The 22,636-nt window shown below is 54.6% G+C and overlaps 1 protein-coding gene across 5 annotated transcripts in view; it reads left to right on the top strand.

Moving 5' to 3' along the window:
* Positions 1 to 6,052: 6,052 nt before the first annotated feature.
* The window catches only part of ARHGEF9 (Cdc42 guanine nucleotide exchange factor 9), a 197,605-nt gene continuing 181,021 nt past the window's right edge, over positions 6,053 to 22,636 (top strand). Inside the window, exon 1 of one of the 5 annotated variants that reach the window (XM_039572099.1) lies at positions 6,053 to 6,279. The gene's annotated coding sequence lies outside the window, so the exon portion shown is untranslated. The remainder of the gene's footprint in view (positions 6,280 to 22,636) is intronic. The other 4 variants (XM_039572097.1, XM_039572101.1, XM_039572100.1 and 1 more) reach the window with 4 other exon arrangements.

The raw sequence follows: 22,636 nt of genomic DNA, 5'->3' as shown, positions 1-22,636 counted from the left end.
GCCGCAGGTGGCTCTGCCCGGATCCCGGAGCCGCTCCAGAGGGGCAGAGCGTGAGTCAGGCTGCAGAAATCTGCCCGGGGCTGCTCCCGGCTCCTGCCTTTGGAGACCGTGCCCATGTGCAGCGAGCACGCTGCGACTGGCCCGGGCAGAGCTGCCGAACTGGGTTGATGGTTTGGCACCCCCGGCACGGGGGAGCGGGGCTGGGGAGAGCCCTGGGGGCTCCTGCTCGGGCTCTCCAGCTCGAATCCCCAGCCCGGCTCAGGGGGGTGGTCCCACAAATGCCATCCCCTGCCTGGAGGCTTCGGGATGAGCTGTGGCCGGAGGGTGGCCCTGGAGAAACGTGTCCCCATGGGACGGCAAAGGATGGACACGAGGCGGTGAAATGGGGCTTTGGGTCCCATCGTGTCGCTGAGGGGTGACTCTGGCTGTCCCCTCTCTGCTCGCTCTGCCCTCCTGGCTCCCAGCACCATTTGCTTTGCAAATGCGGGAGAGCACAGCTTCCTCCTCCCCGAACAGAAATTAATGAGATTGCAGCAGTTCGATGTTAAAAGCGCAGTTCCCAGAATCCCAGGGTGGGGAAACGGGGAGAATTTGGGTGTTTCCCTGATCTTCCCTCAATGCTGTTTTCCTGAGAGGTGTTTTCAGGGCAGCTGCAGGAGATGTGGATTGGTGAGTGGATCTCACAGAGGAGTGATTTGCTGTGAGTTTAGTGAGTGGATCCCACCAGGATCATCCCCTCCCGGGCACAGAGGGGTGTCGGGGCAAGCACTGGGATCCTGGAGCCCCAGCCCTGGCTCTCATCCACCCTGTGCTATTAATAACCCCCTGTGAGGCTGCCAGGCCGGAGGAAACGGAGGAAGTGAAGTTAATACATGGAAATGTTTCCTTGTTTTCCCACTTGCTGCTCGGGGCTGGCCTGCTGCTCCCTGTCATTCTCGTCCAGCCCGGGCTGTGGCTGGGCTCAAGGGCTGGGTGGTGCTTCTGGGAGAACCCACTTTGGGAAAAAGTGTTAAAGAATGGGGATTCTGGGGATACAAGAGGGAAAGGAACGCTTAAGGTGTGTTGGAGCTGCTCAGAAAGAGGGAGGGGGCTGTTCCCTGGGGCGAAGGGGGAAAAAGGCACCTTTCCTTGTGGATTTGGGGCCAGTCCCGTGCGGGATGTGGAGCCTGGAGAAGCAGCCCGAGCTGTGCGGGGCCGGGGCGATGCTCCGTGACTCAGCCCCGCCGCGCTTCCCTCGCCGGCAAGTCCCTTCCTGCGGCCACCGGGACGGGCTGAACCCCCGCAGCCCCCTTTCCACCTCTCTGCCTTATTCCTGCCCTTCTCCAGGTGGATATTGTCCCGGGGGATGGACGCTGTCCCGGCTGGATGCTCTCCCGACGGCTCGGGGCTCTGACCCCAAGCACACCTCGAGGTTTCCCCAGCTTCTCCCGCAAATCCCAAAGGCTGGCGCGGGGCAGAGCACGGGCTCCGTCTCTCCTCGGCGTGGGGCGGGTTTGGGGGATGTGCGAACTCTTGGTGTTGTTTGCTGTTTGTTTGTTGTCAAGACAAGATCCTTCTCAACGCGTTCCTGGGTGGAGCAGAGCCAAAGGATGGAGCTGGAGTCCAGGAATGCTCTGGGATGGAAGGAAATCCCTGCAGTGGATGCTCCACGTGTAGAAACCTCCACAGATGGAGCAGCACGTCAGTCCTGCAAAGCGAGGCCAGGGAAACGGGGACACCAAGAAACATCCTGCAAACTCTCTGCTGAGTTATGGAAAACCAGCCAGGAACTGCAGCAGGAAGAGTTTCCTGGAAGCCGAGCAGCTCCAGGGATGTGCCCCACGCTCGGCTCTCACCTCGGGGAGTTCATCCTCCGGGTTTCCCACCCTGGATTTGTTCCTGCTGAGGTTTGCCCCCGCTGGGTTCTGGCGGCTCTGGTGGGTGATGCTGAGGCAGCTCCTGTGTTGCTCCAGGAACGCACTCCCGGGCTCGTTCCCCTCCCTGAAAAATTAACCTTGCAGAGAAGGAATAAGCGAGGCCCAGGGCAAGGAGTCACCCCTGAATAAACACGCGGAGGGTGCAGGGGACAAGGAGCACAACGAGCCCTCATTACAGCACCAATCGGGCGTTAATGAGCGTGGTTTGGCGATGAGCAGAGCTTTTCTCTGCCCCATCCTCCCTCCAGCCATCAAAACGTTGAACGGAGGAAAAACCAAACTCTGTCTCTTGCTGTGGGTGGGCCTGCCTTATCTTACCTTATCTTTGGGAAACCAGGCCCTGGGTGATGGGTGCCAATGCCGGGGTCAGGGCACCCATCCCCTGCCCGGACTGGGGGCACCTCCCCCTGCACCCCCTCCTGTGGGGCTGGAGCCGAAGGGCTGAGCTTTATTTAAAACGCGGTGTAAATCTGCTGCTGGGCACTGGGATGTGTCCGGGGCACTGGGATGTGTCCGGCCCGCTGTCCTGCACCCGGCATCACACCCGCGGTGGCTAAAGGGCAGCTGTCCCCAAGCTCCTCAGGGCCACCACACCCGTCCATGGGCCACTTAATGAATTAATTGTAGGCTCTGAAAGCGGGTTTTTGGGCTAAGCCACCCAGTGCCTGCCTCCTCTGAGTCCCCACACCACCATCAGCTGAATTTAAGCCTCCTCTGCCCAGTCATAGGTATTTGTCCATCCTGAGAGCCAGAGGGAGCACCAGAAAAACAACAAAGTGAGAAACTGCCTGTTTTTAGGGGGCTGCATCTGGGTTGGACTCCCAAGGTGGGGTGGGGGGTGTTTCTCTCCCCGAGCAGCCCCCTGTGCCATGCTCGAGGGGAGTTCCTGGGATTCCCTGCCTGGATCAGGGCATGGCACCAGCTGCTATCCAGGCAAATCTGCAGCGCGTGCCCACCTGGGAGCTCTCTGATTTGATGCCCAGCTGTGGTGGGAGGCTGCTGGGACCAGGTGTCCTGTCTCAGCTGGAACTATTTGAGCTAACTGTAATAGAAAATGAAAGAAGACAAGAAACTGCTGGGACCTAATACGGGTAAAAGCGAAGGAATAAATCAGGAGTATGGAAGTGCGGAGCCCTTCGGGGCAGGGGAAGGAGCCTGTAGAACCTGCTCATGGGGTCTGAATTCAAAATGAGGATGTGTGGGTCCATGACCTCGTGTTTTCATGGATTTCAGTGCACACATCACGGATGGAGAGGTGTGAGACCGCCAGCGGGTTGAGAGCGGCAAGGACTCCAGGTTATGGGGTGGGGTGACCCCATGGCAGTCCCTCCCCTGCGTGCCTACCAGGAGAGGCTTATCAAGACCCACTTCTTCTCAACCAGGGCGTTTTGCAACCCACCCAGCTGTAAATCTGAACCCCTGTAGAAGCCTGAAGTCTCCTCGGCAAGGCAGCTGCAGTTCTGTGGGGCTGAGCTCCCCACAGGCACCCCAGCAGGGAGCAGTGGGGATGCCTTAATCATCTTTAATCACATTTGCTGACTCCTCCATCACTGCAGAAGCGTTGTTTGGGTTTCCAAGAGGCTGCTAATTCCTTATCACTTTTGTTTTGTGTTTTTCACACTTCAGAGATATTGGAGGAGTCGCATTTGATGGCCCTGGGGGTGGTTGTGTCCTTGGATGGCACTGGAAGCAAAGCATCTGCTGGGGGAGAGGTGAGGAGGGAGGAAGGGGCTGGATGGTGACAGGGGAGGCCACCCCATGGCCCTGTCTGGTGGGTTGTGTTTGAAATCTCAGGGCTGCTACATCATCAAAGCTGGGGTTTAGGGGGGAAAAAGGGCTGGGGGGTGTGAGGTGTTACCTTCATCCCTTTGGGCATGTCAGTGTTGCTGCCCCTGGATTTTGTGCTTATTGTGATTTTTCTTTTCCTATTTTATTTAATGCATCCCAAGGTTTTCTTCAAGCCCAGCTTACACAGCTGCGTGACCCCCTCAGATTTTCACCTTTCCTGGAAAACAGAGCTTTTAGCTGCTTCCCACGAGGAAGAAAACAGGAGATGACACAGCTTAATGTTCCAAGTGGGAATATTAACTGCAATTTGGAGCAGAGCCCCCATTTCCCCAGTCCCAGGTGTCTGATCCCCAGGACGGCAGCTCTGTGGGTGAGTCCCGTGGTGTTTATGGGATGGGGAGGGGGCTGGCTGTGACCCCTGTGTGGCACCAGCAGGGCTGAGCTTTCCTTGGGAGATCCCTCAGCCTCAAACGCTGCCCTGCCATGACGCTCTTCCGTCAGATGTTGGTTCCTGGGGGGAACTGGGATGGAATTTTGGCCCTCACATTAACTCCCCATGAATGGGCCAATGGCACAGGGCATGAAGGAGCTTCTTGCTGCCTCTGGTGCATTTCAAGTGTTTTTTTGGCTTTGGTGCATCATTGAAACCATTGGAAAAACAGGCGGAAAGCTCTGCGCTTGTGCTCCTCCACGGAGTGATTGATATGATGCTCCCAATTACACTTAATTGTGGTTATCCCATTAATAACAGCCTGGTTCTGCGGCACACACCTGCCTCGCCATGGGAAACACTGTTAACATAACTTAAAACACCAATTACACGCGATGGAAAAGCAGCAATTAAATCCACTAAGCCTTGTCTAAATAATTATTTCATTTCCCTGTAATATTTTTAATGTTGTAGAGGCTGTTTCTTAAAAGCAATTCTTTTATTTGTGTGATCTCATATTTATCCATGTAGGAATATGGACGGAGAGCAGGATGGAGAGCATGCCTGGGTTTGCAGGGATTTATGGAGAGGGGGATGTGTGGTCAGGGTGGGAAAGCTCTGCCTTGTCATTTTAAGCTCTCAATGTTCAAAAAATGCGTGGATGTGGCACTTGGGGACAGGGGTTGGTGGTGGCCTGGGAGAATGGTTGGATTCTATGGTGTGAGAGGGCTTTTCCAGCCTTAATGATTCCACGGTTCTGTGGGGAACCGGCTGGTAAAGCTCAGAGCCGTTTCTCCAGGTGTTTGTGGTTTCAAAGGAGTGATTTGAAGCACCTGGTCAGACCCAAACGAGCTGGGTTGGCCCAGGTGGGTTTGTGGCTGTGTAGAAGGTCTCCTCTTCTTGCAGGAGAAAGAAGGGCTCTCCCAGAGACAGGGAACAAAAGAAGCTGGAAAGAAGATAACAGCCTGTGATAGCAGCTCCAGTCGAGAATAAGAAACCTGAATGAAATGCAGGTAAATTTGATTCCCGCCATGTGGGCTGTTCAACCGTGGTGGAAGAGCCGGTGTTGGGTGGTCTGGGCGTGCTCGAGGCAAGGTGTCTTCTTGTCACCATGGGAGGTTGGAAGGGACCTCAGGGATGATCTTGTTTCATCCCCACTGGCAGAGGCTGGAGCGGCCGGGCACCTTTTGGGGGACAGAGCCCTGGGGCCCCTCAGTGTCCCCTCCTGCGGCCCAGCCTCCGGGGCCGGGGGGTGCCGGGGGTGCGTGGGACGGGCCGGGGCCGCGGCTGCGCTTCCTCCGATTGTTCTTCTCGCCGGAGCGGGGCGGGGGCAGCGGGACGGAGCGGGGACACAGCGGGGACAGCGACCCCCGGGTGCAGCGTGCGGACATCGCCCGCAGCCCCGAGCAGCCCCGCGGTGCCGGCGGGACAGCGCGGCCCGGGCCGGGGCGGGCGGCGCCGGGCGGGCGGGGGGGGCCGGGCCCGGCGGGCGGGCGCACGGCGATCCCGGAGCGATCCCACAGCGATCCCGGAGCGATCCCACAGCGATCCCCGCGGGCTCGCAGCGCAGCCGGCCCGGCACCGCACGGAGCGGCGGCTTTACCTCGCGTCGCTCGCCGTCGGTGCCGTGTGCGAGCGGCGGCGGCGGCGCCGGGCGGGCCCCGACGGGACGGGGCTGCGGGGGATGCGCGGCGGCGGCGGAGCAGCGCGGCCCGCGCCGGGCCCCGGCGGCCGCCCCCCGAACCCCGCTGCCCGCGGGCGGCCGCCGGCGCCGGGGGCGGCCCGAGCCCGGCTCGGGGGGGGCCGCGCCGCCGCCCCCTGAGCGCTCCGCCGGCCCTGCCGGGGCTCCCGGGCCGGGGCCGGCGGGGAGCGCCCGGGCACAGCCGGGAGGGCGGCGGGAGCGGGTCACCCCCTCCGCCGGCTGCTTTTGCTTTTGAACTTGAGTCCCCCGGAGGAGCTCGCAACTTCAGGCGCTTTTTAAATTTTTTATTTTATTATTATTTCTTTTTTGGTTTTGGTGTTTTAAAACTTTTTTGATTTTATTTTTTTTTTTCAACGTTTCAACTTTCCGACGCCAGCGCAGAGTTTTGCCCTGATCGCCGGGACCGCGTGAGCGTGCGGCGCCGAGGCCATGCGGTGAGCGAGGTAAGAGCGGGGCTGGCACCGACACCGGGGCTGGCACCGGGACCCCCGGCCCCGTCCCGGGCTGGGGCTGCCCCCGGAGCCGCGACTTGAATGAGAGCAAAGGGTCGCACCCACTTCTCTTTGTGTTCTGACCCCGTAACTCCGTGTCACCCCCGCGCAGGTACCTGCGGGACAATCCCTCCTGTGCCCCAGAACGGTCCCAAAGCCGCGAAGTTCGGATTAGTTTCGGAAGGCCCCTTTTTTTTTTATATAACGTCACATGGGAATCTTTTCTTTGTTGGGGTTTTTTGGCTGTGTTGGAGCTGCTGAGGAAGCACCAGCTCGAAGCTGAGTTCTTGCCGCGGGCCCGGGTCTGGGTTTATTTTGCACCGCGTGTGTCAGAATGGAGCGGCTTGAGCCTGGTTTACACTCATGTAACTCCCGAAGAACTGGGTCATTGCTCGCCCAGGCTGATTCAAGGCGTGTTTGGTTCCAGGAGAACATTTCTGTGGGCTCCGGTGGGAGTTCCGTGGTCGGGAGCGTTCACTTCTTACTGGTTTTAGTGGTCTTGGGGAAGCTGATGGGGCAGCCTCGGTGCGGAAGCCTTACTCAGGTGTTCACAGAGCCTGGCTGGAGGGTTCCTGATCCCGCCTCCACCTTTGTGGGTTTGTTTTACACCTGAACATTTATGAGATGAGAGATTTCAAAATGCGGAGATTAAGGGCTGATGTCACCTCCCTGCTCCTCCCTCGGGTTTTGTTATAAAACAAGGCACGGCTCCTTCCCCGCAGTGACGACAGAGCGGGCAGCAGCTCCGTGTTGCAGGGGAGCGGGCTGCGGTGCCCAGGTCAGCCCTGATCCCACGGGCTGGGCGGTAACAGGTTATTAAACCCTCGCTCTGCTGCATCCAAACGTACCGTAATGGTTAAATCGAGTGTTCATGGAATGCTGCTCACTCCCTCCACCGTATCGGCTCTGCTCGGCTTTGGGGAAAGTAAAAGTGCCAAGTTTAGGTCTGTTACTGTAAGTGCTGGAGCAGGTGGATGCTCTGCTGGAGCCCCTGCACAGAGGATTTGGGTGCCCTCCTGCTGTGCTGAGGGTGCCCAGTGCTTGGAGGATGGATGGCTCTTTCCGGTGGCATTTGGTGCCTCATTGACCAGACAGGGACCGGGAGTGCTGAATTTCTGCTGTGCCACCTCGTTTTCCTGGAATGAATTTGATTTCTGTGCGTTGCAAGGAGAGCTGATGATGTGTTTGTGTTGGGGTGGAGAGGGGACACTGTGCTGCCCCGCATCCGTGGCATCCAGGGAAGCTATGGACTCGGAGCAAACCCTCCTGTCCTCCCGTGTGACACTGATGTGACCCCTGTGGCCTCAGGGAGGGCTCTGTCGTTGAGAGAGGTGACAGTGACCTCGCTGCATTGCTCTCCTCCTGCACAAGGAGCTGTCCCAGAGCCCAGGAGCTTGTCTGGGGGGGACTCCAGGAGCTCTGGGTGGTGCCATCGCTGGCACAGGTGGGATGGGATGGTCCAAGGGAAGAAGCTGCTGGTGGGGAGGAGGAAGAGGCAGGTGCATCATCACAAGGGGAGGGAAAATGCCTCCTCTCCTGGGGGGAGCCTCCTGATGAATTCAGCTGGAAGCGCTGCAGAAAGGGCTCCTTTGGAAAGATGAGTCTGGAAACTGCGGTTGTACTAAAAGCCACAGGTGCAACAAGTTGATTTCTGATCCTTTGCTCCATTTTTAGTTCATCCCACACAAACCATTATTTCTTCCCATCCTGGTTCCCAAGCACTGGAGGCTCCTGCCCGCTGTTCCTGCTCGTTTTCCTGAGTGCTAATTGCTCTCAGCATCCTGTTCAGGGTTTTTTTGTTCTCTCCAGCTTGCAGGCTCCCGTGAAACTTCCAGGTGAAGTTTGAGAGTGGGTTTGCTTTTTGATTTACCTTACTAAAAGGTAATTTTCTACTCAGAAATAGTCTTGAGGATCCCAAGGAGCTGAAAACCCCACAGTGAATTACTGCAGCCCAGTGGCACTTGGAGCAGTCATTTCTGCCTGTATTCCTCCAACTCTTTGTGTCTCGTGATCCCAGGGCTTCCCGAATTTTTGAACTGATATCAGCTGATTTAATAAAATCCCTCTGCCTCAGGATGGGTGGGTGCTGCTCCCACCCCAGCCCCCTCCATGGGCGAGGTTCCTGCTGGCACCACAAGCCGGGGATGTCACCACGTGTGCTGCCCTGTGGCCCCTGCCAGCCTTGTTTCAGGGCATAACCATCACCAAGTTTGATTTTTGTGGGGTGTTTTTTAATGAGAAGTTTGTTGTATTTGGCTTTCTTGCATCCAGCACGCCATGGCTGTGGGAAGGAGGTTATTTCTGGGTTGGTGCTGACATTAGCACACAGTATTAATTTTCCGTTAAATGACAGATTTATTGGAGTTTTCTTCATCTGCACAGTCTGACCTGGAAACCTGAGCTGGAATTTGCCAGAAGGGGGCATTTTGCAAACATCACAAAGGATTTTGGTGGTGGGGAGATGGGCAGGGTGAGCTGGGCTGGGGAATTGGGCAGCGATGCGTGTCTGGGAACCACGGACTTTTGGGGAAAATTCTTGTGCAAATAAACACTAACAAATGAATTTTGGGTCATTTAGTGCTGAGGGCTGAGTGCAGGGAGACCAGTCCCACTGCAGCCTGCTGGCTCCAAGCAGTTGTTAAAATAAGAAACTGTGGAATAGCCTTGGATTTTTTTTTTTTCCCCCCAAGGAAACCATTTAAAACTGCATTTTCCAGTCATCTCCCAGTAATTGTTTCTTGCTGTAGGTTGAGCTCTGGTATTCTTGCATGAGGTTTCTCCGCTCTTCTTTTTGGGAAAGAGGGTTTGGAGCCCACAGCTCTGTGTCCCCTCTGTCGGAATGTGTTGCTGAGCTGCCGTTGCTCATCCTGACCCTGTCCTGCCCAGTAAAGCCAGTCCTTCACTGTGGCACACCAGGAGCTGTGCTGGGGCTCTGGGGGTTGGTTTTTTACCTGTGGTGTGTGTTGGATTTGGGCTTGCAGGCAGTGTGTGCTTTCCAGCCTCACCATCTCTGTCCTCACCTCTTCTGTCCCCATCCCAAACCCAGAACCCTTCCTTAATCCTGGGATCAAGGCTTGGCTTTCTCTGCCCTTCAGCATTTACCTGCTGCAGGGGGTATTTTAGAGGCTGCTGGGGTCAGCCCTGCCCTGTGCTCAGCCACAACCTCAGCTGGTGGGAGCTGCTGTGTGAGTGGGAACCTCATCCCATCTTCACCCCTGGGGAGAACAAGGCAGAGACAGTTAGGTGAGCTGATCCAAGAAATGGGGTGAAAACCTTGTTTCTGTTTCCCTGGTTTCTCCTCTTTGACGTGCCAGCTGCTGGGTTAGAGTTTTGTGTGCTAAATCCAGCAGTAAGGGACTGAACCTGGCCAGTTGTGCTCATTCCAGGAGGTCCCATGGAGGTGCTGGAGCATCCCCAATTGTTCAGGATCGCTGCTAAGCCAAGCTCAGGTGCCATCACCCGTTTCCTGAGCTTTTATCTTCTGCAGTAAATGCTGAACTCTCTGCACATCCAGAGCGATGGGCTTCCTAGGGTGATGGGGAAGGTGTGCAGAAACAAAACCGAATCTTAAAAACACCTTCCTGCCACTCCTTCCTTCTTCCCAGGCTCAACTTCTGTCCCAGTTTCTTCCCTTTCTCCGCCTCAGTGGTGCAGGGTGATGGAGAGTGGTGGCTGTGGCCAGCTCTTCTTGCCTTGGCTCTGCCCCTCCTTCCTTCACAGGGCACTCCTTGCACTCTTCCCCTGCTCCAGCCTGGGATCGTCCACTATTCCTGCTTGGCTGTAGGAGCTTGTTCTTGGCTTTTCTCAGTGTTTGGGATTTTCTCTGTGTTTGGGGCTGTGTTAATCCCTCATTCCAGGCAGAAACTCTAGCAGGTCAGCACTGGAGCATTTTGGACGCAGTTGCTGCCTCTGGTGCCTGATGCCATCGGCTGCCCTGTCCTTGCTGCACCTGTGCCATCTTTCCAGGAGAGATGGGGAGATTTCCATGAGGCTCCTGCACTGCTCAGGTTCACCCCTGAGCCTGGAGATCGGAGCCTCCCAAAGCCCAGCCTGCTCTGTGCCGCTTTCCCAAGCACTGCAGGATATGAAACATCCGTGAGAGAAAAGCCAGGTCCAGATGTTGCAGAGGGCTGCTGTGATAGTGGATTATCCACAGCCACTCCCGAGCTGCATGGCTTCTGTTCTGAGCTGCTGCTGTGGTTCTTTCCCTGCTTCCCAGCCTGGGCTCGGTTGTGGTGCTTTGCCTGTTGCCAGAGGAGCATCCCAGCACGGCCAGGAAGCTGGAGGGGCTGCCCTGACGCTGCGTTCCCGTGGCAGAGCTTTCCCAGGGTGTTTTCTCCCGGGAGCTGGCGCGCGCCGCCGCACAGGAAATTCTGGTTGCACCATTATTGCGGAGCCTATTGTTTGGGGCAAGGGCAGGATTCGGGCTTGCTCACATCCTCCAGTGTCTCGCTGTGCTGAAAGGATGTGGTGGAACGGCCAGGGCTGCCGGAGGAGCGGGGAGCTCCGAGCTGGTTTTGTGCGGAGTTCACGCTTAGCCCAGATCCCTGCGTTTCTGCCCAAACTCGCCCCTCTGGTTTTTTTATGGGAAACCTCGGGGTTAAGGAAAACTTGGAGTGAAGATGAAGCAGGGCATAGTCATTTGGTGCAGTTTGCAGCGTTCTGCTGCTTAGCCCGCTCCTGTCTGGGGGTGGTGTGGAGCAGGCACACCTTGAGGGAGATAAAATCAGAGTTTGGGGGATACAGGCCCCACCAAGTGCCGCCTTTGAGATGGCAGCACACGTGGCCTGGATCTCAGCATGTGTGTAGGCAGGCAGAGCACGTGGCAGCTCTGTTTTCACCTGCTGCAGCCTCGTGGCGTGACCAAGGCTGTCTGTTCACCTGGCCGTGCCTCAGTTTCTTATCAGAGCATTGGAGCGAGCTGCTCTGCCTGTGTTTGCTTTCACTTTGCCTTTTTCCCTTAACTAATCTTTGTGGCTTTGATGGTTGGCAGTGATAGCTGCCTTTCCCAGGCTGGGCTCTGCGGGTTGCAAAAGCTGCTCCTCGCTCGCCCGTGTGAGCCACAGCTCCTTTCAGGCAGAGCTGCCTGGGATGTCTGGGCTGGAGCAGGAGGATCCCAAAGCTTTGCTGTCCAGACTGTGTGGGGGCTGACTGCTCACTCTCCATGGGTTTTTCATTCCCTTTGGGCTGCCATCCCAAAAGAGGGAAGGCACCAAACCGGGGCAGGCGTAAAGAGCGAAGCTTGCACGTGTGACATTCCTCTGCTGCCACATGCCAGGGCAGAATTCAGCTTGGATTTTTGCTGCCCCAGTAGAGCCCTGGGGAGCCTGTGCAGGCAGCCAGTCCCCTGTGCACAGGCTGCACGGAGCTGCCCTGCACAGGCAGGGAATTTGCTGCTGGAATTTTGTCCCGGTGCACGTGAGGAGGAGGTGTGAGCCCTGTGGATCCAGGAGCTGCGCACTGGGATGCTCTCACTGCACGGGCTGTGGGGTGAGGCTGTGCTGGACTGTGGGGCAGGGCGGCTGAGCTGGCATGGGAAAGGGAACCAAGCTGCTTCTGGGCCGTGTCCGTGCTGCCACGTGCCTGGCAGAGGGACGGGGAGCCTGGCAGCAGCCGTCCTGTGTCCCTCAGCTGAACAAGCCACACTGGCAGTGGCTGTAGCTCATCTGCTGCTGCTCTCTCGCTGGCACAGGGCACCAGCTGATGCCGTCCCGCTGCCACTGGGCTGGCATTGTCTGCCAGGGGCCTCCCGCACACTCAGGGCTTGTTTGAGAGAGCCATTAATCAGTTTAAAGCTGCCCCGTGGCACTCGTGGCTGTAAGAAGTGCCTATTGTGTGTGGGAACAAGGGCACCGATGTGAGCGAGCGGCTGGCCCGGCAAGGGAACTGTGTCACTGGAGGGGTGAGGTCACACGTCCTGCTGGACTGGGGTGGCTGTGGAACCTCCACAGCTTCAGCTGGGCAGTTGGGCTTCACCAGGGCACTCTCTGGCCTCCTTCGGCCAGGCTGGTGCAGGGGGTGGCACCAGGGTCCTGCCTGAGCTCAGCAGTGCAGCTGAGAGTGAGAGGAGGAGGAGGATGAGAGCATCCACCAGGGGTTTGGGCAGTGAAAGGTGTTGGGTTTGCACTGAAAGGGCTCTTCCCATCAAGCAGCCCCAGTCTGTTACCGTCTTCCCATCCCTCCCTTGGACTGTGGGGAGCTGGACAACATTCCTGCGTGCAGAGCACGTCCTACACCGCTGTGTGTGTGCTGGAGCTGGGAAAGGCTCTGCCAGCTGTGAGAGCAGGCGAGCAGCACACCCTGTGCCCCCCTGCAATCCCACTGGGAGCATCCACGTACGGGTAACGGGGAAAGCTGGGAGAAGCAGCAGGGCTCAAGGTGGTGGCCTTGGCATCTCCACGGAGTGCCCTGTGCCCCATGGTGTGGGTGATAGCAGCAGGCTGAGCACGGCCCCATGGTGTGGGAATGCTGAGCAGGGCCAGGATGGGTGCCCGGGAGCCCACCTGAGCCTGGGGGATGCTCTGTGCTCTCTGTCTGTGTTTTCCAGGGAGATTTTACACACCACTGGCTGATGAGTTGACTTTATGTGGTGTAAGTCCTGCCAAAACAATTTCTTCCTGTTATTGCTGCTCCAGTTTTAGAGAAGTGATAAGAACCTTTTGCAGGGACCTGGTTTCTCCCAGGGGCTCTGCTGCTCTGAGCTGGGAACTTTGAGCAGCTGTTCCTGGGGTGACTTTTCTTCAGTCCTTCAGCTGAGTTTCCAAGTTAGATTTAGTTAAATGATTTAAGGAACGTCTGAGTATAGTCAATGTAGGGTCTCTCTGCAGCCAGATGGATCTGGTTCATTTTGGGTGTTATTTCCCATGAATTATCTCTTCAGTTGCCCAAGGAGGTGGTTAATTAGAGGCACAGGCCTTGAAGACAAGGCTTGTGTTAAAATGTATTGAAATGAGAGCTGGGACAATCAATGTGAGGCTTTGCTTGGATCTGGACTGGAGTTGGGGCGCCATCCCAGGGCTCAGCCCTGGTGCCTTCAGCTGATGGTTCCTCTTGTCCCAGCATTTTGTCACACCATTTTGCAGATTTTTAAGGCCAGGTCTTAAATATTCCAATGGGAGTGAGAGTGGATCTTAAACCCCCTTCTGCTTGGTTTTAAATTCATTTGGAGTGAACAAACTGAATCTAAAGCAGAGCCACCAGAAACACAGAATCCCAGAATGGTTTGAGGTTGGAAGGGATCTTAAAGAACATCTTGTTCCAGCCCTGCCATGGGCAGGAACGCCTTCCTCTGGAAGGTTTGTGGGGCTGCAGCGTGGCCCTGTGCCAGGCAGTGCTGGATCAGCTGTGGTGACTTATGATAAAGGAATAATTCCGGGTTTCCCAGCAGCAAACACAGTGCCAGGGCTGGGAGGGCTCCGGCCGCCGCCGAACAATCGGGATTGAACAGGCTGCACTCGTGTTCTGAGAGCAGGCTGCTGGGAGGAAGGAAAAACAGGAAAAAAGGCAGTTAGTCACTGGGGTGAGGTGCTGCCCCTCTGCACAGGGTGGCAGGGCTGTCCCAGCTCCCTCAGGTATGGAGAGTGGGGCTGGAGGGCGAGAGAAATGGGGGCCACAAAGCCCCTTGTAAATGCAAACATTTGAGCCAGGAGGGTTCTGCCAGGAGGGAGGGAGCTGAATTCCTCAACTGGGCTGTCCACAGGGACCTTTGGCCAGGTGTGATGCTGGGAGCTGTGTAGATGAGTTGGTGTTTGTGAGCAGGGATCTGCTGCAGCAAGAGCCAAATCTTTGTTTCTGACTTGTCAGTGGTTGATGTTTTCTCACTGTGGCCTGCAGCAGCAGTGCCTGTAATTCTCCAAGGAATTCCTTCCTAGGAAGTCCTCTGTGGCCCCTCTCTGGTCTAGAATTGGGCCCTGTGACTTCTTGCCATAATAAATAAAGCCAAGCATTTAAATAAACTTTTGTGAAGATAATGAGTTGGTAGGAATATTTGTATAAAATGGGAGTAAATAAATGACATTTAAGCCCATGTTTGACACAACTAGAAACGGTTTTCTCCAAGACACAGAATACTCCATAATTGCTCCTGAATGGAGTTCTTACCCCTTTCCTCTGAAGGGTTTGCCCTTGTCCAGAGTACAGGAGGGAAGCAGCAGGTTATGTGGAAGTTACGTGATCCAGGCTGGCTTGTTCGTACTCCTTAAAGCTCCTCTGTGATCAGTGGGTTTTGCACCCTTAAAGGATGAGGACAATGCCATGAAAATGGCCTTTAGGATATAGGGGGAATCTCTTCCTGTGATTTCAGGCTGGAATGTTGTGAGTGATAATTACTCTGTAATCTTTTCGGGCACCTTGCTTTGATTCCTGGAAAGTCTCGCTTCTATTTACAGCTACAGTGGAAGTGTGTTTAATAAGACAGACTTAACTTAAAGAAGAATTTTTTTTGGGAAGAGCTTTGCAGGACAAATCCATGGAACATGGATTGATTGTTGGACGCTCCTTGAGGCCGAAGATCCAAAGCATTGCCTGTCTTCCCTCAAACACACAAAATGAGGTGCAACTTTGGCTGGAAGCAGGAAGGAACGATGGATTTAGGTGGTGTTGGAGGACCTTCCTCATTCTTTCTATCCCCTCTGCAGCATGAGGATAACACATGGCAAGGATGAATAATGAGATCCCTAATTTGAGTTTAGTTTAGACACCTAAATATGTGCTGGAGCATGTCAGTGGGAAATCTGACTTTGGTGGTAAGGGCACAGCTCTCCCCCCTGGGAGGGAGCTGGGTGAGGGGTGTCTGGGAGCATTTTCTGAGTGTGCAGGAGGGTTTCTGGAGAAGCAACAATCTGGGATGGGATCTTCTGCAGAGCCCAGCCAAGTGCCCTTCAGAGCCTGCTGTTCATCTGCTCTTTTGCTGATGGTAGAGAGCTGGGCTCCAGCCTCACATGGCTGCAGCTGTGATTTTGGACTGTGGAGGTGTGGGGAGACCACGTTTTAAGCTGGATAAATCAGATAGATTTGGTCTGGAGGCTGTGGAGCTGCACTGCTACAGAGAGATGGGTCAACACCTTGTGTTCCTGAGTTGGAAAGGACCCACAAGTCCAACTCCTGGCCCTGCATGGGACAGTCCTCAAAATCACTGTATAACCCAGCTCCCAGAGGAGATGCTTGATTAACTTATCTCTTCCTTTGTGCCTTTTCTGCTCGTACACCCTGCTGCACTGGGAGCCAGGGGAGGGGCAGCTTGGGAGGGAAGTGCAGCACAAGCTTCTGCCAGGCCTGGAAACAAATGAAACAAGGGCGATGCCTTGGATGTGAGGATCACAAAGATTTCTGTGGGTTTCATTGATTTTCATTGGGTGCTTCATTCCTGCCCCATTCCTGCCCTCCTGGACCTGTTCTGTCACCCACCGGGGGCTGTGGGCAGAGGGTCACTGCCTGACCTGTGTTTCCGTGTCCACAGGCAGGACTGAAGCACCCACCTGCCCCTGTGCCAGCCCTTCCCGATTGCTGTGTCCTTCAGGGAGATCATCCTTGGCATGCTCTGTCAGGTTTCTTGATTTTCTTGCTGCAGGTAGTTGTGAAATAGCAGCTGCTCTGCAAGTGCCACTGCTGGGCTGGCACTCGTTTGCCTGCTCCTGTGGGGAAGAGAGAGAGTGAATTAAGGACAGATAAGAAAAAGAGGGATTAAAGTCAATGGAAGATCCTTCTGGTTCTGTGGGAATTGAGTTTTGCTCAGGTTTTCTGCTGGACAAGCCCATATTCTTTAATTAATTTTGTTTTTTGAGCATGTCTGTTGTTTCCTTTGAAGGAAGAAGGGGTCACTTTTTCCACACTGCTGACATGAGTGGTGAATCACAGTGGTTGTGGGAAGGTGCTGTCACTGGGACCAGTAACCTGTCAGAATATTTGCTGCCTTCTGATGTCCTGAGGCGCTTTGCAGCCCATGTGCCAAAGGGTTGGGTATGACCACAGCTCAGAATGCACTTCTGATGCTTCTCAAGGGGGATGGGCAGGAAGGATTGACTCCTTCAAGATTCTGATTTCCAGGCAGTGCTGTAGCCTGTGGATGGGAGGTCATTTCACTACAGGAAGGAAATGTGTCAGCACGTAGCAAAGACCCAGCGCATGGTCTGGAAGCCGAGGGGGTTTTGTCTTGGTGCTCCAGCCAAGTGAAAGGCACAGCTCTGGAGGGACATGTGGAGAGGTCAGCAGGTTTTGTGGATGCTGGCAGTGCTGGGGAGCTCCTGGGAGCTGGGGCTGCTGCTGCCCTGCCTGTGCAGGCAGGTGGAGCCTGCGTGGGAGTTCCTGCAGCTCCTGCACCTGCTGAGCAGGGTTTGAACCCCAGCACTGAGGAAACACGAGCTGGGGTGCCCTGGCTCGCTGCACCCTCCGCAGGCTGCACATCCTTGCAGAACTCGTGTCCTTGTCTTTTCCAAGGATTTGCAGCCTCATGCCTGGCTGCTGTGGAGCTCCAGGGCTTTCCAGAGCTGTGGAAGGGTATTGCTGCTGCTCAGCCTTAGCTGAACACTGTCACCTATAAAGAATTTAGGTTTGTGTGACATGAGCTGGCAAATCAAGATGTTGTTGTTTTTTGCCTGATAGCAATGTTTGGATATCCACGCTGTGCAATTTCCTGCAGAAACTAGATATTGCCTGCACATGTTTCCCAAACTGTTTGTGTTTTAAAGCCTGGCTGAAGTAGCAGGTGTGCCGGGCTCATCCTTGGACCTGCACCTCGGAAAGGATGGGCACTTTCAGGGTGACTGATCTTCTCCTCCCCTGCTTGTGGCTTTTGTATAGACCTTTGCTACACATGGCAATAAATTCACTTGCTGTTGAAAAGGAGAGACTAGAATATACAGAATATAGAAAAGGGTGAAATAGAAAGGTGCCTCATACTCAGAACACAATCCCAACTCCTTGTAAAGAAGATCCACGTTTTGTTCCATAAATAGGGACAAAGGGAACCTTTAGTTGCTCCTGCTCTGCTGAGCTTTGAATCCTGAAAAAAAGGGGTGAGCATGCTTGGGGAGAGCAGGGTGGGCAGGCAGAGGAGACATGGCTGTGTGGCCACCTGTGCCTGCACAGCCCCATCCCTGTGGCTGGGGAGCGTGGCAGGGGCAGAGGCAGGAGATGAAAAGCTCATCAGCACTGATGCTAATTGGATGTGATGTTGGTTCCCTGCGTGGCCCAGCGGAGTGTGGCCGGCTCGAGCAGGCCTTGGAGCGTGAGCAATGGGAGCTGACAGCCCCTTTTGCAGGGCAAAGCCACGCTGGGGACACGGTGCATGGCCAGACAGGGGCTGTGCTCCCGGTGTCCCTTCACCTCGGCGTGGTTGGTTTAGTGTCCGTGTGGGATCGTCCTGGTGGGCTGGCGTTGGTAAACTGTGGATTTGAAGTCTTGGGTTAGGAGATGAGGACCAGGCTGGGCTGTACAAATGCAGGATAACTCATCAAGGGCAACATTCCCGCCAAGTTTGGGCTCCAGACATCACCCACCCACCTGTAGGTCCTGCAGAGCATCGCTGTGTGCCAGCCTGGGCTCAGCGTGTGCTGCTGGTTTGGTGTGCAGTGCCTCTGGATGCAGATAGGGGTGATTTTTGGTTGTTGCTGTTGAGGGGGAAGGCAGCAGAAATGTGTCTTTCTGTCTAGGAGGCACCTTGTGATTCCTGAGGATTCTACACCAACCTTGTGAGGGAAAAGTGAGGTGCAGGCAGGTGTCAAACCCCTAAAAATTCTGTGTGACCCCTAAAAGTGCCTTTCTGGGGTGAAAAGCCCCAGCCTGAGAGCAGGCAAGGCACATGGCAGTCACTGTGATTTTGTAGAAACACCAGATTAGTTTTTTCATGTGCCTAAAGGCAATTCAGTGCAAGGCCACCAACCTTCCTGAGCTGGATACCCCGGAATGCTGCAATGGACAGAGGCCCAGCAGGTGTCATTGGCCTGTTTGGGACATCAAACCTCCAAACACCCACAAACTGGGTTGGTTTTACTGAAAAGCAGTGCAGAAGACTCCTCAAGGAGTTGTTTGCTGCTGAGGGCAAAGACATTTGTACACCTGATACCTGGGGCTCTGAAGTGAGATATGTCACCAGTTTCAAAGCAGGGTGGAGAAACACCTCACCTTGTACTCAGAAGGCTGTGCTTGATGATTGGGTTTTCCATAATGTGGTGCCTGGGGAGTTGAGAGCCAACCAGCCCCTGTCCAGTCCTGTGCTCCTGGGGTTGTGTCCAACTGCTCTGAGCAAAAAGGGAAAAGAGAATGTGGGAAATTCCACCCATGCAGCTGCCTGAGAGGAACAGGTCACTTGGGATCTGTTTGGAGATAGAAATAGGGCTGGAAGTGAGATGTAAGGTGTCCTTTGACATCACCAGGGCCATGTGAGGGAGTTGCTGAGTAACCTGCTGAAATAATCCTTGGAAATGTTTGAGCAGAACGGGTTGCTGCGTGTGCTCCGAGTCTCTGCATGTGAATCTGGGGCTGGCGTTGGCACCCAGCTCTTTGTTTCTAATCCTGATCTGAATGTGCTGAACATACATTAGCACAGAATCCCAGATTGGGAGGTCTGTAACTATGGCAATATCCTACAAACGTGACCCTCCTCTCCTCATCTCAACGCTGGCATCGGCGAGCTGCCATGTAAGGTGGCACTCCTTTTTTATCTAGTAGTAATTCCATGTCAAAGAGGAAATATAAATAAACTCCCCAAACAAAAGAAGCAAGGAAAAAATAATTCTTTCAAACATTTGAGCAGGAACAATAGGGTCGGATATGCACTCTCTGGGGAGGGCTAATGGCTGAAACCAATAGGAGCACAGTCTTGGGCTGTACCTAGCCCAGAGCTTGGCTCAGCGAGGATTATTTATAGCAAATGTTATGGCAGAAGCATGTGTGACCTGTGGGCTCCTGGCGAGGGGAAGAGCTTTCCTGTACTGTCTCTGGGATACAATAGACAATTATTTAGACACTATCTTTGTCTCAAGATATAAACAATTAAATGCTGGCTACTGATTTCTGCTCTGATGTTCAGGCCGTGGGCAGCCATGATTTCTTGCTGAGGGACTTGTGGAGAAGGCAAGGGTTTTTAAGAAATGTCACAGCTGTGAAGTTCCTGAGGCATCTCTACTAAACAGACTGATCGGGAATGCAGAGTAATGTCACAAGCACCACAAAGTTGTTGCTTCCAAAGGATGGCAGCCAGTGGTTCAATATTGTTCAGCTGACATTAATGGGGTGTGGGTGGGTGTAGACCCCTGAATCTGCCTGTTCTGTTGTGGTTTGGCTCATCACTGTGGTATTAAAGTACCTATAGCTGCTACTGGATAGTAATTAAATGTTCTTACATATAATTAACTTCTTTCAACTGACTACTGAACAGCTTAAATAATCTACATGTAATGGCAGATATTTCTGTATTAGAATGGTGACAGTTGGTGCCAAATAGCTGGGGAGGTTGGGGAAAGAGCTACTGTGCATCCAAACAACCTTGTGCTGGCACACGACTCCTTCTTCAGGCTCCCTCCTTTTCCTGGGGGTCCCTGTCCATCCTGGATGCCAATACCAGCAGGATCCTTCTGGATCTCTTCAGGACTCACTTCAGTTTTATTTTCTGTTGAGCAGGAAAATTTAGAATTGTGAAAAAGGGGAAATGTGGAGGAGTGTGCAAGGGCTGATACTGCCACAGTTCAGTGGGTGGAGGGTGAGTCTGCGGCTGCAGTTCCTGGGTCAGCAGTGTGAGTCTGGAAGAACATTTAACACAGGTACAGTGCCAGAGTGCTGTGGGCAACGTGAGAGGCTTGGTCTGAAATCCACCTTCAGCAAGAACTGATCTGTGTTCGTTGTTTCATTCCAGTTGTATTCCAGAGCTTTTATGCCTCTGTGCTTTTTCCTTGAGTTTCTCCTGCTCAGCTTTGCGCAAGGAATTGGGTTTGGCTCTCTCTTCTTCCCAGTGCGCATAAAGCTGTTCCTGGCTTGCTGTAAGGTTTTAGTGCTCCATGTGCTGCAGAGCCCAGGACTGGTGCCCTGTTCAGCTGCCTGGCACCCCCCTGCAGTGCCTGCCCGTCTCCCACCAAGCCCCAGAGTGGAGCTGTGGTGTTTGCAGGGAGCTGGTCCCTGCCTGGCAGCACTGGCACCAGCCCAGTTTGTCTGACAGATGCAGTGGAGCAACTCTCTCTCTCTCTCTCTCCCTCGGCCGTGGGCAAAATGAGTCTCCTGCTCTAATTTCATTGTGTTTAGCCACCGCACAAACTCTAAAGCTCCCTGAAATGGGAAGGAAGTAATGTTTAAATTATACATGAGTGAACTGATTTACTCAGCCTGAAGTTTTGAGTTCCGTCCTTATAAATACAGGGCTGGAGCTATCAGTCTGTGCATCCATCCGTCTGCCCGCTGAAGATTGAATTAGCAGGAACACAAATGCAGATCCAGGACTGTAAAAGCTTTGGCTTAAACCAGTGCAAACTGTGCGGGGCAGGTGCTGCTGCCACGGGGAACGCAGCGTGTTTGCCTGGGGTTAGCTTGTCTGGGAGTCTGCCCTCGGTGATGGAGGAGACCATTGCTGCAGGGTCCCTTCTGCCACTGGCAAGTGGTGTCACCATCCCTGGAAATATTAAAGAAGTGTGTGGATTTAACACTTGGGGACATGGTTTAGTGGTGCTGGGTTGATGGCTGGAATCGATCTTGGAGGTCTTATCCAACCTTAATGATTTTGTGATTCTAAAACTCAGTGTTTGGATAATGTCTGTCCACTCCTGACTGGGAAGGGATTCAGACTGCTCCCCTGTCTGCCTCCTGCTCCTAATGAAGGGGTTTAGCTTCCTGTGGAAGGGATTTTGCAGAGCATGTAAAATGCTGGTTCAATTCTATGGTTGCTTCCTATGGGCATCGGCCCCGCGCTCCTTGGGGAGCCCAGCGCCGGAAAGTCGCAACTGCGCTTGCTGATGGCCTGGAGATCCCTTTTGCAGATGTTTCACCCAGGTTTCTCCTTCCACCTCTATTGAAATAAATGAACAATCACGCTGCAGTGCTGCCATGCCTGGCCGGGGCCCAGCGGCAAACCGTCCTCCTTGACCCACAAACAGAGGATGCTGGATTTTTGTAGGGGCTGCAGCGGTTTGTGGGGTGGGGATCTGCTGGCAGGGCTCTGCCAGGTGGGCAGGGATTGATCATCAGGCTGCATCCTCAGGGTGTGCTCTGTGAGCAAGCACGGCTCTGCCCTTGGTCAGAGAGGCTGAAATGTCTGCCGAGACATAAACAGAAAGGGGGAGAAGTCACAATTCTCTCCCTATTTGTTTGACCTAAATACACTGAAGTAACTGTACCCCCATGAAAATGATAATTTCCTGACGCTGGAGAGCTTAACATCTGTTTCCTCCCATTTTTTTTCAGTGGTAGAACATGGTAACGGAAGAACTGGCGGGGTTTTCTTTCCTCTTTTTCTTTTGTATAGCAAGAGGCGCTGCATGCTTGGGCTAAATACGCTCTCCGAGAGCAGACAGGTTTCTCTCAAGGGTTATATGATCATTTGTTCTCTATTTTCTCTCCTTCCTGCCTCCCCCCGCCCCTCCTGGAGAGGAGCGGATACAGCGAAGCCCAGGCAGGACTTCCTTAGCTCAGCCATGCCTTCTGGCAGGCTGCGCCGCGTGCCCTCTCCCCGTCACCCCCCTTCCCCGAAAAACAATGGCCAAAGGCTCCTTCTTGTTTGTTATTTTGGATCCTGCAGAGGAAGAGCCGAGTGGAAGATCGTGTCCCCGGGGGCCCTCGGTGCATTCCAGCTCCGGCAGCGCCCGGCGAGGCTGTCGGCGCCTGGGCTGCGCCGGCCCCGGGCCTTTCGCTCCAGCCGTGTGATGCTGGGGGGGACAGTGGGTTTGGAAGCAAATGTAGCTCTGCTGAGAATTGAGAGAAGGGGGATGGAGAGCCTTGGAGGGGTGTCTGGAGTCGCTGCTCCACAGGGAGTGCAGATCCTGTCCTTGGAACGTCCAGCACAGCACAGGTTGTCACGGTGCCAAGAGGAGCTGGGCTTTTGTACCGACTTTGTGACATTGATTGAATCCCCCAGCTTCTCCTTTGCTTGTCGGGCTGTAGTGAGCCTCAGACTCTCTCTACCTCTGGCTCCAAAACTTTCCAGGATGACCTTGGGTCTCTCCAGGTGCTTTGAGCCAGCGGCTCTGTGGTGGAGAGCACGTTTCTGGCACGTGATGCTGTCTAGGCTGCCCCAAGGGCAACCCCACCACCAATTTCCTCTTCGTTGCCTTCAAAGGTTTGTTGTTTCCCAGGGCCCCAGTCAAAATAGTTCTTTGGGGTCACTTGATAG

Source organism: Corvus cornix, chromosome 4A, assembly GCF_000738735.6.
Source record: "Corvus cornix cornix isolate S_Up_H32 chromosome 4A, ASM73873v5, whole genome shotgun sequence".
NCBI classification, from domain to species: Eukaryota; Metazoa; Chordata; class Aves; order Passeriformes; family Corvidae; genus Corvus; species Corvus cornix.
This window is presented reverse-complemented; position numbering and strand designations above follow the sequence as displayed.